The sequence below is a fragment of the Panulirus ornatus genome, chromosome 46, assembly GCF_036320965.1.
Source record: "Panulirus ornatus isolate Po-2019 chromosome 46, ASM3632096v1, whole genome shotgun sequence".
NCBI lineage: Eukaryota > Metazoa > Arthropoda > Malacostraca > Decapoda > Palinuridae > Panulirus > Panulirus ornatus.
In genome coordinates, this window is record NC_092269.1 from 422,341 (window position 1) to 440,504 (window position 18,164).

General features: G+C 43.0%; 1 long non-coding RNA gene across 1 annotated transcript in view; it reads right to left on the reverse strand.

Annotated features, from left to right (window-relative positions):
* Nucleotides 1–15,413, reverse strand: part of LOC139763031 (uncharacterized) — a 323,624-nt gene extending 308,211 nt beyond the window's left edge. The window contains exon 1 of the long non-coding RNA XR_011716017.1: nt 15,276–15,413. This is a non-coding gene — a long non-coding RNA (uncharacterized lncRNA). The remainder of the gene's footprint in view (nt 1–15,275) is intronic.
* Between the last annotated feature and the right edge of the window lie 2,751 nt (nt 15,414–18,164).

An 18,164-nucleotide genomic window follows, 5' to 3' on the forward strand; every position in this document is an offset into this window, starting at 1 on the left:
GCACGCACACAAAATAAAGATCCAAACAACAACAACAACAACAACAACAACCCACACACACACACACACCATGCGCATCAAAGTGTTAATGTTGACAGTGAAAGGTTTTTGTGAAATATTCTAAATATTAGTAATCAAAGATTATAGCACGGAATTAAGCAAGGAACCTGTTGGAAGAGATGTAAAGAAACCTTTTGTTAATATCTGCATCGTGAATGGAAGTAGTAAATGATAAAAGCGTGAACGGTGAGGATATACTCAAGTTTAAAGCGTTGTATGAGTGCTAAGAAAGGTGGAGTCCCACGAGTGTACAACGCCTTCCCTGTACTGTACAAATAGATAATTACAAACACACATACAACAAAGCTGTTTGATGATAAGAAACGCAGGAGGGCCAAACGCCGAGAAGGTCTGATATGTTGCAGTCAAAACAGATGTAAATGTGTGATAGAATTCCAGCCCCAAAGCACAGGTTTGTTTACTAATATAATTGGTTAAGACCGGAGTTTCCAGAAGCCCCAGTAATCCTGAAAGCTGAGGAGTTCACAGCGAGTCAGAATTATAGTTATGTAATCCTTCATGACTTCATGACTTCTGTAACTGGAGAATCTGGTGATTCTAGTTGGCATTATCACTGTTGCTAGAGTTCTATAACTCCGTTTAATCTTATAATCCATTCAGCTGTGGAATCCGTTAGTTTCCCTTACTCACGGTCTTCCTTTAGTGTGAGTACACACCCGTAGGCAGGGATGTTGCCTCAGCATTATGTATTCCGTATGAGCCTTATTACAGCGAGATGCACTCTAAATTAAGCATTATGGCAGGGGGACGCACTGTGGCACGGAACAGAGCTATAGCACAGAGAGCATATGTTATATTAGACTCGACCCAAGATAAAGTCCGGGTAAGCATTTTTACAACACGGCATCCAGCTCTATCATTCCATCAGTAACGATCGCTCTCATATAACCCAATTAAAACCCATATCTCCGTCAACCACAGTCACACTGGTGATGCGACAGCTAAAATAAAGGTTTACAACTCCGTCAACCATATCATCACCAACGTCCAGTTAGACGTTCTCACCACCGGCACACTAACCAAAATCTCTCTCTAGCACTCCATCAGTCCGAACGACAACCCTTACACTCATGAAAAAGCAAGCAGGTCAACCAGCATTGTCTCCATTGTACGATCACTTACAATCGTTCCTCAAGATTGATTTTCTATGAATTCCCACGAACAGCCTCTTAACTAGAATCTACAATAACAACATTGTACACTAGAAATACTACCCACATTCAGTCTTGTACTAACTCCATTCTCGTCGGTGTCACCATCATCGTGGACGTCGTTGCTGTCCCTCTCTTCATCATCACCCAGCAGTCTCACACAAGGCTTCCCTAGTGCCCTAGGGCGGCTGCTAAGACACCTAGCCTCCACCTGCACCGCACAGACCCTGGCTCTCTACCTGCACCACCTTACACTTCATCACCCCAGCGACGTGCTTCCTGCCTCACCACTGCTTCATGTTATCGTTCATCACCACACCAGGCCTCGTACCTCTCTCCAAACCACATCACAACTCGAGTCCACACCACCGCTTCACACCACACCACCGCTCCAGACAACACCACCGCTCCAGCCTACACCACCGCTCCAGACAACACAACCGCTCCAGCCTACACCACCGCTCCAGACCACACCACCGCTCCAGACCACACCACCGCTCCAGACCACACCACCGCTCCAGACCACACCACCGCTCCAGCCTACACCACCGCTCCAGCCTACACAACCGCTCCAGACTACACAACCGCTCCAGACCTACACCACCGCTCAAGACAACACAACCGCTCCAGCCTACACCACCGCTCCAGACCACACCACCGCTCCAGCCCACACCACCGCTCCAACCTACACCACCGTTCCAGCCTACACAACCGCTCCAGACCACACCACCGCTCCAACCTACACCACCGTTCCAGCCTACACAACCGCTCCAGACCACACCACCGCTCCAGACCACACCACCGCTCCAGCCCACAGCACATCTCCAGACCACACCACCGCTCCAAAATTCCGCTGCTCCGCGTCACAACTTAACAGCAGCGTTACAACTTCCAATCAAACTTGGAAATGTAATTCATTGGTTTTATTTTTTTCACATGACGAGGAACCTAAGCCCAAGATGCGATAGGTTGGCCACGACAAACACAAAGCAGAAAAAAAAGACAGATTACAAGATCGATATCGCAGGGATGGGACTGACATTCTAGACGCAGAATGGACATCCCGGGAACTGAATACATACCCCTAGGAATAGCATGGGTACCCCAGCCACAAAATGGACATCCCAGACACAGCAAACCTGATAAGCACACAAAAATCTATTCCTTCTAGTTCAAGAAGAGAGAACAGAATGATAACACTCTCGCACTTTTCTTTGTTCCTCCAACTCGGCAGCTCTTCCTCCACACACTAACATGTCATACGCCAACACTTTCTCCACACGTCAACATTTCCCCCATGCAAAAACAAGAGTGCCATCAGCTTCATCAATAATCTGAGAAAAGTGGAAGCTATCAGTGACTCAAGGGCGTCCATTACCTGATTGAAACTACCACCTTGGGATGTTATCACCTGGACAGCCACACGAGCCTTACCGTTTATGGTAGTGTTACGACCCTTCACTTTACCCACACTTTACTCAGCCCGCTCAGATGAGCCACCAGACTGTCCACCCCATAGTCAACATCCCCACAATCTATTCAGCCCACTCACACTCTAGTTATCCCGCCTACACTATACTCAGCCCGTCCTCATGAGCCAATGGCTCGCCCACACTACCAACATTACCGCTAGATTCAGTGATTATTTACTTTTAGTCTCAGTAAAGGACTGTCCCAGTGTGAACAATGACCTTACCTGGTCGCAGGGGTGCATTGGGGAAGGTGTGATGACCTTGCCTAGTGACAGGGGTGTACTGGGGTAGGTGTAAAGACCTTATTTGCTGTAGAAAGGGTACAGTGAAAGACAATGACCTATCCCAGTGGAGTGGAAAGGTATTAAGGCATTATGTAGTAAAGCAAAAGAACTTATTCGGCGGGATGTGGAATGTACCCTTACCAACGGGAGGCTTTGATCTGACAGAGGAAAAAGATAAACACAACAATATAGAAACCTGTAATATAAACAAATGAAATGTACGTGTGTTGTTTACTGGGTTGTAGTCTGGTCCATTGGAAATCATCAATTATTCATGAAAATATGTGGCAAGGAAAACCAGGTCCCTCCTGAACCGAATTTACCTCTCAGGGACAAACAGTGTGATAGAAACAGACGTTACGAACAAAGTGAAGGGGAAACACGAAATGAATGGTAAAGATGGAGCGCAGAGCTAATAGCAAGGGAAGGTTAACGGCAAGGAGAATCACCAAAGGGAAGGCAAAAGGAAATTGGAAAGACCATACAAAGATCTGAAGGAATGGAAGCCATGGGTGTTTATAGACAAAGGAATGAAACAAGGAGAAACCCAATATAAAAAAATGAAGTGAGGGAATAAGAACAGAGGAAATTAATATCAACAACAGAGAGTTTCGAGAGAAAGATAGTCAGAGATAAAAATTATGCAATATGAAGAAAACAGACACTGGAAATCACGAAACTTGCGACCAAGATAAACGAGAAGAAAACTAAAAGTAAACATAGAACTGTTATAACAAAACTCAGATAGTAATAATAATAATAATAATAATAATAATAATAATAATAATAATAATGATAATAATAATGATAATGATAATAATGATAATAATAATAATGATAATCATAATAATAATAACAATAATAATAACAATAATAATAATAATAATAATAATAATAATAATAATAATAATAATAATAATGAAATAACATTAATAATAATAATAATAATAATTATCATTATTATTATTATTATCATTATTATCATTATCATTATTATTATTAAAATCTAAGCCTTACAACCATAAATTGCTTCGTGGGCAAAGGAAAAAGGTGAGTCATTTATCATCTACGATTTACAGTGGCTGGCTGAACACAAAGTGCTAATGATATATCTGAGGATAAGGATATCATATACGGTAAGAAAAATGAGAGAGAGAGAGAGAGAGAGAGAGAGAGAGAGAGAGAGAGAGAGAGAGAGAGAGAGAGAGAGAGAGAGAGAGAGAGAGAACTAAGATATAGAAGAACCAATATTTCTCCCGGGGTAATATATAGGACATATATCTTGGTGAAGATGGCACCAGATGCTATTATTCTTACGTAAATTCATTGTATCTATTTCTTCCCACGTTCATTCCCACGTATATTTCTTCTCGGCTAAATGAAATACAAGTTGTTTTTATTATTACTTTTGTGTTATCGCACATACACACACACACACACACACACACACACACACACACACACACACACACACACACACACACACACGAACACTGGCCAAGCTGGACCGCTTAATATTCTTAACGTAAACTGTTGAAAACTTAGGAAGATTAGCCACACGTAGGTAAGACGACATGCATGACCTCAGGGCAGACTGTGTGTGACTACTTCTCAATATTCACAGCAGGGACATATTATTAACCTACACAGCTGTAACAGTGAAGACGTGTCATCTTTTCCAGTAGACTTGGCAACTGGTTTGGCTTCCATTCCAGACTATTAGATAAGATTGGATGTCTACAGTTCATCAACATTCATTCACAATATTTTGATAATCATTGTCACTGACTGGTCCTCATCTTACTTCACGTTTACTCATTCCAGTGTGAGTCTTCTTTCAATTCCACTCTTACTTCTGCCACCTCTATCAACTCTCTTAAATAAAGCAAATAATCTGATCACTTTTCATTAATCACAATGTTTTGCTAGAGTATATCTCGATTTCGTGTGCCTGAAGGCTGTGGTTTAACCTAAATTCCTCATAATTTACAGATAAAACAGCATAGATTAGTACACATTACTGTAAACCATCTGATTACCTACTGTGACTGAAACATCAGAACACAACTACCCACAACACCAACCTACATTACTCTCAAAATCATTTGATAATGGAACTCAGTGACCTGACCTATGACTGGGAACAATTTTTTTAATTAGTTTGTGTCGTGGTGCATCCCGGGGCCACTGAAACCAATGGAACATCCTGCAGTAAACCCATTAATCTGACTCCATTATGTTCCTCCTTCCTCATGTTAAGAGACCATCTCGAGTTTACAAAAATTCTTAAGAAACTATTTCACGCAGGAAAAAAAAAGCATCAGCGAAAATATAAAGCCAAAAATATATGATTATAGAAAAAAGGCGAAATAAATTGTATCATCGACTTGGATTGTATGGGAAACTAGCCAAACACAGCAATAGATTTATTCTAATTGGAAACAATTTCACTTGACCAACCAACAACAAAAATCACGGGGACAACGAGCAAAAAAATTTTCAAATTAACAAAATGTCACGCTGCTTTTATTTGCGAATCGCGCGGCATAAAGTTATCTATTGTTTGACATTATTCCCGGATTTTTTCCTGCCATAACTTCGTTCAATTAAAAGCTATGTAAACTCTTGCGAAACACTGAATGTATGAAAGATCTATCAGATCCTGATAGACATTCCAATTAGAAATAATTGGAATACTGAAACACGAGGAATTCCTGAAGCGAATGTGTATCATATACAGAGGCTAACTTCACTGTCGGCATCATCATGCCTTGAGGCTGCATTCTCTTTCGGGGATTTCAAGTCTTATGGTTATCATACCTTGAGTCTGCTTTCACTACAGAGAGAAACAATCATCGGTAGAGATAATACGTACGTCTGATGTGACGCTGAATGTTGGGAACCTGAGGAAAGTACAGGCCAGGTGAGAGTCCAGGTGACACAGATGCTGACCTGACACTCCTAGGAGGTGGGGCAGGCCCTGAGTGGCATACATACTACCTTATGACACCGGGCAACACCATGATCCCGCGTACGACAGAACATTGTGCAAGATGAAGAAGAGAGAAGTTAATTCAGACAGGACGGTGAAGAGTTCAAGGTCAGGGGTCAGGTGCAGGACAGGAGCAGGCCAAGTGCAGGTTAGAGGACGCAGGCTGAAGATATGGCTCGTTCATATTGGTAGGCCAAGGTGACAGTAACGGCTAACTAGACATCAACACATCACAGCAACACTAGTTATGGCTAATACAAACCTCAACCAACTTTGTATTGCAATAGTTTCCAGTTGTATTAGATATAACTTCGGAAATACCATTCACATGTCTTGTGTTATTAACTTTCAACAACCAAGATCTTTTCTGGGGTTAAATCATTAGTCATTTTTATACTAATGGTCTTACAAAAACTTTGTTTAGAACAGCGTGGTGGTGGGCTGCCAGCCTTGGTTTGTACGACCAACATTACTCTTTGTTGAAGAGTTGGAGTTTAGGAGTTATTGTTTCACTACTGCACTGAAGAACATTTTGAGCCACCACTGCAGGTGTGTGTGTGTGTGTGTGTGTGTGTGTGTGTGTGTGTGTGTGTGTGTCATACCAAGCCATAACCGGCCACGAACCCGATTTTGTAGCTCAGTAAACGTGGAGGACTTAGCTGTATATCCTTGTCAAAAACAATAAAAAAAAAAGCCTTATACCCAAACAACTATGAGTATGATGAAAGGTTCTTCGTAAAGATCGACTGCGAGTTGTCATCGACCTGACGAGTGATGCAAGTCTTGACGGACCCCAGGTCAGTGGACGACTTTTGGCTCGCTTCAGAAGCTAAGACTGGCCTTGTCTTATCGTATAAATCTCAGGATTATATCGACTTCTGGCTCCATCATGTGCTCAGGTTCGCTCCCTCAGGGGGCCGGGAGAGGTCTACATTCTGGCTTGAGCAGTACCCGAGGGACGGTGGTCTGATCTGTCCCATAGATTTTGGGCTGAACCTTCCTCAGGAATCCTTGCCTAAACCCTTCTCCAGGGACGCTGGCGTAAGCCCTTTCCGACGGAAATGGCGTAAACCCTCCCCTAAGGAACCCTGAACTAAACACTTCTCTAAGGACGCTAGCCTCGACCCTCTTCCTGGGAGGGGAGGAGCCCTATGTCCTGTGTTGATGGATTCGCATTTCAGCCTCGTCCATTTTCTGTTCACCCTTAGCTGGTTCCCTGGCTTCACATGTCCCCCCGAGTCGTAAAGACCAAACGAATAGGACAAATTACCTCATCACCAACACTGTCTTTATGCCATTTACGTCTCTACAACTGCAACAAATTTCTTGATTACTGCATAATCTTGCACTGTGAGGGGAAGAAGACTCGACAACTAACCCCCCCCCTCCCCCTTATTTTCTTCGCTAGTCGTCATCCACAGATAAAGTTGCTGGAGAGTGCAGGAAAATATTTCCCCGTTATGACAACATTTCCCGCGTATCACTAACGAAAATCCAATCAATTCGTCATTACAGTTTCCGCTCATGATAATATTTCGCTCATTTTTCTCAAAACACTGTCCATTTTCACGACAGTTTCGTCTATTTCTGCCAATTTCTGTTCATCAGGGAAACTCATTAATTCATTATCAAGTCCTTTGCCTGTCTAGCTTTACGGCTGACACCATTTCCATGGGAATATGTCGCAGTACTAAACAGAACATGATTACACAATTTGCCTTGTTAATACTGTCAATAAAAACTTGGGTCAGCTTTTATTCTATGCAGTTGCACAATAACGTATCATTTTTTACAACTTAAACTAAACAAATAGAGGCAGTTCAAGGACTGACTGGGGAGCCAGCTAGGCAGCACAGGTCTGTGTACAAGCATCCTGTGTTAAACGCTTCTCATGAAAAAGCTTCAACATGTACACATCATACTGGGAAGGAACAGTGTCAGTTCAAATGTAGCAGAGGATGTGTGGATCGGGTGTTTGCTTTAATTACAGAGTGTATGCGAGAAACACTTACAGAAACAAATGGATTTGTATGAGTAAATTATGGGTCTGAAGAAACAAGCCTTGAAGGCGGCGGTGACCAACATCCATGCAGTGCTCTAAGGATCTGGACTAGGTCCTCCTTAGCTCTGGTAAAGGTGATAAGTACATCACCACACTCCACCCTTTTCCTGGTATTCATTTATCTCACTCCTTCTGCCTTTCCCCCTCTCATCTCTCTTAGCTTAATATTTCCTTCTCACAGCTCTTCAGTCCCTCCTGTTACCATCTCTTCCCCCTTCCATCCCTTTCCCTCTTCTTTACTCCTCCCCGTCCTCAGACAAATCAAAAACGTTCCTGTTCAGGCACCAGTGGCCTACATCACTACCCAGGCACCAGTGGCCTACATCACTACCCAGGCACCAGTGGCCTACATCACTACCCAGGCACCAGTGGCCTACATCACTACCCAGGCACCAGTGGCCTACATCACTACCCAGGCACCAGTGGCCTACATCACTACCCAGGCACCAGTGGCCTACATCACTACCCAGGCACCAGTGGCCTACATCACTACCCAGGCACCAGTGGCCTACATCACTACCCAGGCACCAGTGGCCTACATCACTACCCAGGCACCAGTGGCCTACATCACTACCCAGGCACCAGTGGCCTACATCACTACCCAGGCACCAGTGGCCTACATCACTACCCAGGCACCAGTGGCCTACATCACTACCCAGGCACCAGTGGCCTACATCACTACTCAGGCACCCGTGGCCTACATCATCAGTAGTCAGTATCACTACAGGACTTCACAATGTGTTAAGACTACAAGGTAAAAATATAACTTTAAACTAACTGCTTAGAAAAGAAGAGGCGATCTTAGGTTTCCCCAGTTGAGATGCGTCTCAGGGGAGCCGTTAGCCCCCACCCCCTCTCCCCCTTCAGGTGAAGGCGCATCACACTGGCCGCCCCAGCTGAGATAGGTCTCAGGGGAGCCGTTGGCCCTCCTTCGGGTGAAAGTACATCACACTGGCCGCCCCAGCTGTGGCGCATCCCTGTCCACTGATGAATGTTTTCCCCCTACAATAAACACTGCGGGAAAACTCTCGTCCTGTTTCGTCTCTGTCGTAATCATGGAAGATTGTGAGAGTACATCAGGGACTTTCTAATAAAACTGGTACTTCTAGATCAGTAAATGAGTAAAACTAAATCATGAACCCGATTCAAGCCACTCTTGACATATGGCTGCGCTGAACCACGCCCGAGTCTTCACACGACTAACATGGATGTTAAGCCAGAGGCCCGCGACGCACTCTTCATTTGACAGACAAACACACACACAGCAACGACAATAAGAATGGACTAAAACACGATGAAAGCAACAGAAACGATGTATAGCATCTCGAATGAAGCCCCCTCTACGATCGAAGTTAGGAGGGTCTCTTCAGAATCCACATATTGAGAATATGGATCCTAACACCGACCTCCCACACTCTCAGTACATGACTCATGACAGTAACTCTGACACATTAAAAAGCAGACAGATCTTTTATGGCAAGAACAAGAGTCCTGGCGTAAACGAGAGACGTACAACCAAAGAACAACAAACCCAAAAACAACGTAAATCCCCAGGTCTCCAGGGCGTCAGCCAGGGTACTTAAGCAATTTTCGGGTAAAAAAAGTTGCCGTTCGTTTCAACCCAGACCAGCAGAACAAGTTACACCCAGACCAGCAGAACAAGTTACACCCAGACCAGCAGAACAAGTTACACCCAGACCAGCAGAACAAGTTACACCCAGACCAGCAGAACAAGTTACATCCAGACCAGCAGAACAAGTTACATCCAGACCAGCAGAACAAGTTACACCCAGTCCAGCAGAACAAGTTACACCCAGACCAGCAGAACAAGTTACACCCAGACCAGCAGAACAAGTTACACCCAGACCAGCAGAACAAGTTACACCCAGTCCAGCAGAACAAGTTACACCCAGACCAGCAGAACAAGTTACACCCAGTCCAGCAGAACAAGTTACACCCAGACCAGCAGAACAAGTTACACCCAGACCAGCAGAACAAGTTACACCCAGACCAGCAGAACAAGTTACACCCAGACCAGCAGAACAAGTTACACCCAGACCAGCAGAACAAGTTACACCCAGACCAGCAGAACAAGTTACACCCAGACCAGCAGAACAAGTTACACCCAGACCAGCAGAACAAGTTACATCCAGACCAGCAGAACAAGTTACACCCAGTCCAGCAGAACAAGTTACACCCAGACCAGCAGAACAAGTTACACCCAGACCAGAAGAACAAGTTACACCCAGACCAGCAGAACAAGTTACACCCAGTCCAGCAGAACAAGTTACACCCAGTCCAGCAGAACAAGTTACACCCAGTCCAGCAGAACAAGTTACACCCAGTCCAGCAGAACAAGTTACACCCAGACCAGCAGAACAAGTTACACCCAGTCCAGCAGAACAAGTTACACCCAGTCCAGCAGAACAAGTTACACCCAGTCCAGCAGAACAAGTTACACCCAGTCCAGCAGAACAAGTTACACCCAGTCCAGCAGAACAAGTTACACCCAGTCCAGCAGAACAAGTTACACCCAGACCAGCAGAACAAGTTACGCCAGTGAAGCTTTAGTAGTTACAAGACCCCCCCATCCCGTCGCCCCATCCTCATGGTATACCCCATATTCCCCTGGGCTTCCCCGGCAACATAAAGTATGCCAAACATGGGCAAAAAAATACTTGATAAATGTGTTAAGGCGCGGAAAATCTCGTTAAACTTGGAGGTGTGAGTCTAACGAGGGTTCATTACGTGTACAAGCCTGGCGCGACTGTGTGTGGATGCATATGTATGTATGTATTGTGTATACACACACAGCTGCGGCCTGGGGGGGGCTTCGCTCTATCGAGTTCCGCTTGTTGCCACCAGCCGCCCACAGGGGAAGGGGAGGAGGCACCGGCAATGTGGGAGGGAGGGAGTCAAGAGCAATGAAGGGGAGTGACATAGAGGGGAAGTGATAAAGTGGGAAGTAACATAAAAGGGAAGTAACCCAGAAAGTAACATACAAGGGAAGCAGTACAGAGGGGAAGTAACTGTGTGAAGGTACCAGCAGTGAGGGAATGTAAGAGCAGTGTGGGAAGGTTCCAGCAGTGAGGGAAGTTAAGAGCAGTGTGAGAAGGTACCAGCAGTGTGGGAAGGTACCAGCAGTGAGGGAAGGTAAGGGCAGTGTGGGAAGGTACCAGCAGTGTGGGAAGGCACCAGCAGTGTGGGAGTGTACCAGCAGTGGGGGAGGGTACCGTGGTAGGTGGGGACTGGTATCACAACATGATGGCTCGGGTTCAGGACAACAGGTATTACTCTCCAGCTCAACGGCCTAAGTTTCTACCTCACCTTCCTTGGTCCAGACAAGGCCCGCCGGTGCTGGACGCGGTCCCACAGGGACTTGACATTCTGTTAGCATTAAAAACTCAATATACACGAAACAACTTATGTCTCTGTTCATGAAACCAAATTATTACAAAATAAAAGACATGCTTCTGCTCACAACGAGGAGAATATTGTGATTTCGGCATAGAGAATGGGAAAAGTTCCTTGCAATATACTTTAATGATAGTGTCATGAGCACTACAGTGAACTCTCAGAAGGTTTCATGTTATAAAACGTAATTCCTCCACACTCTGAGCCGGAACAAGAATACTCGACCCACGTTATGAGGCGTTGTAAGTCCCGTCCGTCATGGACCATCCACGGACCGGGAGGGTCCTCTCCAGCTTAATAATCTTGGTTGAATCACCCACTACTAATGCTCACTGAAACCAAGAACCAACGAACAACACCAGCCTGCACTACCTGTACCAAAATCATTATCGCCACCAGAGTCATCCTCACCAACACAAGTCACAATCAAACATCCCTTTTAACTACCGATAACTACCACTTCCCTTACTAGTTTCATCCAACACCATGGTCATCAGCACGACCACAATCTCTACCATCGTCACCTCCACCATTGTCCCCTCCATCACCACCGCACCCATCACCACTGCTACCTTACAACAAGACGCTGCAATTTCCACTATCATCATTACCATTTTTGTAAACGACACCAGCACCCATAAAATCTTATAACTAACACCAACAGAATCTCTGTCACAACCACTACTACCATCGTTACTACCACTATCCCCACCACCATCACACTCATCAACACCACCACTGCTCTCATTTCCATCAACAGTATACATCAACTATATCACCATCAGCCTCCCGCAGATCCTCCTACACATGTAGGTAAACAGTGATGTTTGTTGTGACGCGTTTGGTGAAATGATGTTTACAACGGCCCAAGTGAGGTGTCTTGAGAAATATTGTACACACAAGATAGTTGCTTCCTCAGGTACACGCACACAAGCTGGCGCGCACACGTACTCAAGCAGGCAAGCACACAAGCAGGCACGCACGCGTACGCACTTTCTGCGACATATTAAGAGTAAATTCTAAGTTAGTAATCTGACACAAACTGTGGCGTCAGACAGATGAGAAACACTGGAAGCCATCAATTGTTACATACCAAGACTTGAGGCTTGGCTGGTACCTACTACACCCGATACTCATGAGGAGAACACTGTAGTCTTTCTCTCCACACTACACACATCCAGGAAAACTCAGGAGGTATCAGAGTCTTCCGCTACGCAGTATATCCAGCACACACCAGGAGAGTGCAAGAGTCGTCCACTGCACACTACACCCAATACATACATGAAAAGTACTAAAATCCTCCACTACAAGCTACGCCCAGTACACTGCATGAGACTACCACCACCGTCCACTACAGTGGCAGTGCCATTAACTCAACCTGACGCCTCCTAGGCCTCTGACTCACGAGTGAAATGTGTTCACTTCACAGCAAGAATTTATAAGCCTGAGCCAGACGAGTTCACCTCACGATCTGGACTTGGCTTACATGGGCTGAGCGTCCATCCATCCTGGTTCTCCCCACCACAGAAAAGACTGGCACATTCACCTACTGTGGCTGACATCGACACATGATACCACTTTTTCCTTTCTTTCTCTTCGTCTCCAGTCTGTATCTTCTCTTTACTCTGCCCTCTCCACACCTACCCCTACTCCTCAGCTAATTCCAGCGGAAGCAGTAGCAGAAGAATCGGTTTTAGTGTCCCTCTCTGCTGTAACACAATGGCACTCTCATATTAACCACTGATAACACCAAGTAGATCCAACAATAGCAGCTCAGCCGGAGCTTCTGTATGCATATTGAAATTTCCCAGCGGCCTCCAAATACTGTCTGGGTCCCGCCGTTATGAGGCACCATTGTCGCACTAAAAGTTACAACAGAGGGTCTTGGAGGTGACATAATCACGAGCTACAGTGGAAGGATAAGTTTGGAGGTTCAGAGGGAGAAGACAGACCATGTTGGACTCTAGCCGCCTCATAAGTACCCCATGTTGGCCGGGATAATCATTACTTTCATTTCAACCATTAACAAGCAACGTGTTATTAAGCCTAAATTTTATTGGATTTGGTTTTGGTGAGATGAAGGCCCGACAATGATGATGCTGATATATAAAGTCGAAGTTATTCTTAAAATAAATTTTAAGATATTGTAGTTCTGTCATACTGACACAAAAAAATTACTGAGGCAATGCAAGATGGACATTATTAACTTCATGAACACTTGAGATAATTATGACAGGAAAGAAAGACAAACAGATAACATCATCAGAAGGAACAAAGTCACGAGAGCTTCCAGACACCATAATTCCAACCAGAAATAAGGAAATTCTTTAAGCCTCTTGAGAAGACGTTCGAATTTAACACCGAAATCACCACTCGACCCGCAGTCTTCCTGAGAGTAGGCAGGGCCGGGGCTCCAAGGGCTGGTTCACCTCTCCACAGAAGGGGCGGCCAGAAGGAAAGGGACCCCTCGGGAGTAGTCCTTCTAACAACCGAGAGGGAAAAATACTTTCGTGCATCAAAGCAGATTTTCCTGAATGAGAAAGAACGGTTCCCAGGGGATCCTGTATGAAAAGGTAAGGAAAGAAAATTGGTTGGCAGGTAAAACCCTTCTCCAGCAATCCGTGATCTGGCCACACAAGAAAAAGAACATAAGGATTCTCGCCTCTAGAAATGGACAGGATGAACGTCACATTTCCAGTACAATCTCAATAGACACGATACACAAAAAACAGGAAACCCTACAATGAAGATTGTGTATTGCGAGAGAATATCATCTCATATTGCTACAGACTAAAGGTATAGTATTTATTGAACAGACACTCGAATTATCAACTATTTTCTTAGATGTATTTTTGCACGAACATTATTGAAGGATGTCTTAGGAAACATTGGCTCATGAAACCACTTGATTTCCAGCCAACAGGATACGTGATGAGTGCAGACAGTTATCGCTGGAGATGAGCTATGTTACTTAACTCTCACTAGGTAGAACAGATATCATTCACAGCCTTTAACACAAATACTATTATTCAAAACGTACAACAAGAAAACCACTACTGGGTGAAAACCTTTACCTATTGCTAACAACCATTTTGATGGATGGCAATGAGGAGGTAATGTAACAGTGACATGATAGAAGTAAAGCAGCAAGAGCCACATAGGCAGATGTACACACTCAATGGGATCTCTCAGGCATTAGAAAGTTCTACCTAATATACAGGCTGGAAAGAACTTTGACTTCACTAAAGAAATGAAATATATGTATTCCTCTCATGTAAAGATCTGAGAGCATAGAATGAATTCAAAACTAGAGAAGCATTTTCTGAATACCAATAGTTGCTCTACATTCTGACACGTTCGCTCTTCCTGAGCAGAACCTACGAACGAAACTTTACTTAATATGATTCTCAACACTGGACATGGAAGAAGTTAGTTTGTGAGAATACAGAGAGTCTGTATTCAATTGATTCACTTCGTGTGAATGGAAATGAAGTTAAAGAGAATGGATAGCCAAGTGAATAGATTTTGATCAGAAACTGTTTCAACCGTTGTAGAAAATTGGATAAATCACGAAAACAGAAATATTGTATTTCATATTAAAGAATAATATCACTTGATTAGAATATCCTGTCTTTTGTAGAGTTAATACAACTGCTCCCATACATGCCAGCTCAAGTTAAAGGGGAAGGGTCAGACATTACACAGGATACTGACTGAGTAAAGGGCTGAGCCGAGATCAGTTCAAAGGTTATCAGGACCTCTGCAACGAAAGGAAAAAACAAGGAACAGGACACGAAAAAATAAAATATATGAAAATACCTTAATTCTGTAGTTTTAAAGAAGTCGGTCTCAACACGGCTTGTAGCTGAAATGACACAGGAGGACGTAGGTAGGTGCGCTGAATTTCATTAGTTCTTGTCGAGGGTGAACACCTCTACGGCAAGGAAAGAGAACCTGAAAACAGAACAAAATTAGATACTTAGAAATTCTCTCTGGTCGGTATATCCGTCTGCAATACACCCTGAAAGATCCAATATTTAGTGAAATAACCAGATGCAACCTTCCTACCATGGAAATTGAAGACAAAATAGACGAGCAGTCTGCCTAAGCAATGAGTTTCCCTTCAATGTGAATGCGAAGTGTAGCTGCTTGGTTGGAGTCCCAAAGTAAAACTCTGACAGAAATAAAAGATGACCCAAGATAACGATAACATGCTTGAGAGATTCACACACACATACACACACACACACACACACACACACACACACACACACATATATATATATATATATATATATATATATATATATATATATATATATATATATATATCTTTTTTCTTTCATACTATTTGCCATTTCCCGCATTAGCGAAGTAGCATTAACAACAGAGGACTGGGCCTTTGAGGGAATATCCTCACCTAGCCCCCTTCTCTGTTCCTTCTTTTGGAAAAAAAAAAAAAAAAATGGGAGGATTTCCAGCCCCCTGCTCCCTTCCCTTTTAGTCGCCTTTTACGACACGCAGGGAATACGTGGGAAGTACTCTTTCTCCCCTATCCCCAGGGATAATATATATATATATATATATATATATATATATATATATATATATATATATATATATATATATATATATATATATATATATATATATATATATATATATATATATAATATATATATATATATATATATATACATATATATATACATACACACAGACATATACATATATATATATACATGTACATAATTCATACTTGTTGCCTTCAATTTTTTTTTTTTTTCTTTTCTTGAAGGTAGAGTGAAATACTGCCTTCAAGTCTCAACATTAACTCTAAAAGCCTGTATGCTGAACACCCATAATAGCCATACATGGATGAGTAATTATTTGAGCTGTCACCTCCATATATCTCACACATAAGGGCAAAAAAACCTGTTTAATCTTTTCAGATCTCTATCGACTTTGACCCCTTTCCGGCCTCATCCACTTTCTGGTTACTAAACACACTCAAGGAAAGAAAACGGAAAATAGTTAAATTAGTTTTAAGATCCTTTTTCGACATCCATAACTATGGTATGAGTGACTTCCATTGAAAACCTGGCTATGAACAAACCTGGAGAAGAGAAGTAAGAAAATTTCTAGATCATAATACATTTCCGTTTAACTTCCTGAGACAATGCTCTTCACTAGAGGATCCTTCACGATGGCTAAAAGAGTTCTTCCCTTTGGTGTCAGAAAATGAGTTCCCTTTACTTTCCTCTCAGTCTAGTCCTTGACTTCCTTATCAACATCCTTGTAATCCGTTTCATAAGAACTGGGTAAATTAGGGGTTAAAAAATTCATAACTAAAGGATCTGTTACGTACTGCCTCCAGTACGGAACATAGGCCCATCAAAACAGGTAACTGGAATAACGGCTTCTGTTAACAGAGAGATTTTGGCTTGACACAGATTCCCTTACCATCTGGCTAACATCTGACAGCTGACGGCCGTAATTACTTTCACTCTTTTACTTCTTGTCGGTCAAGTACCAAACACAGTGGTAAAAAGTTATGAAAATATATTTACAATAACAAAAATAAACACGTCCCCTCTCTGAACATAAATAATGCAATTTACTCTTCACATTGAACTCTCTCTATCTTAATTTACTTAACAAATATTTGGCAAATATACTGGCCTCAGTTTTATTACAAAAATATCTCAAATAACTAAGATGCGTACAGATTAACATTATAGAACTTACCTGCAGCTTTTGTGTTCGCAGCCATTTGTGAGAGAGAGAGAATTGGCCTTTTACGGTTTGTAAACAAATGTTTTCTATTACTCTCTCTTACATATGTTTTGTCCTTCCATAATTTGTAATGATAGTTAAAATATTTACTTTTAATTCACTTAAACTCCAATAAACAAAATTTAATATCATAACATACGATAATACGATCTTTCAAAACAATATAATGTACTCTAGATAATGCAACTTAGAAAACTGAAGATAACATTCCTTAAAGAAAACTTAGTAAGGTGTAATGGATACCTAATACAATTATAGGTAAAGAGGGTTGATGACTAAAACATATCTTAGACCGTGACAAGGGCGCTTATATGGGTGTTTGACCTTTATGGGCGGATGACATTTACTCTCATAACCTAACGACGTCTTAGAAGCGAGAGTGCCGCTGAATTAGGGTTATACCATCGCCGATTCCAGCACTGAGATGAAAGGAGATTCAGAGTTTAAAGGTGATCAGGCACTGTTTATCGTGGTCGTGGACGACAAGTGTCCAAAACTGGTGGGAGTTCTACAGTTTATTAAACACTGAGGGTGAAGAGCATGGCAGCGCAGGACAGTTCTTGAGACTCACTCCAAGAAACTGAAAAGTATCGGAAAACTTACATGAAACTCATTTAATAGGATCAGGAACTGTCATGGATGCTAAACGATGTATTACATCAGTTTCTGGTGGGATAAGCGTCCAGACTCTCCTGTGTTGGACCGAGTCAACCCGACCTGATTGGTGGTCTATCCTCATCGAGATCAGAAACAGCAACACCCAGTCTCTGGTCACGTTCCTGTAGCGTGCAAATAATGACTAACGACCTCCACGACTGCCCTGCTACACTGAAGCATGTTATTCTTTTCACGTATATGCGAGTTTGTGTGTGTGAATGTGTGTATGTCCAAGTATTTCTCACACAGCATCCC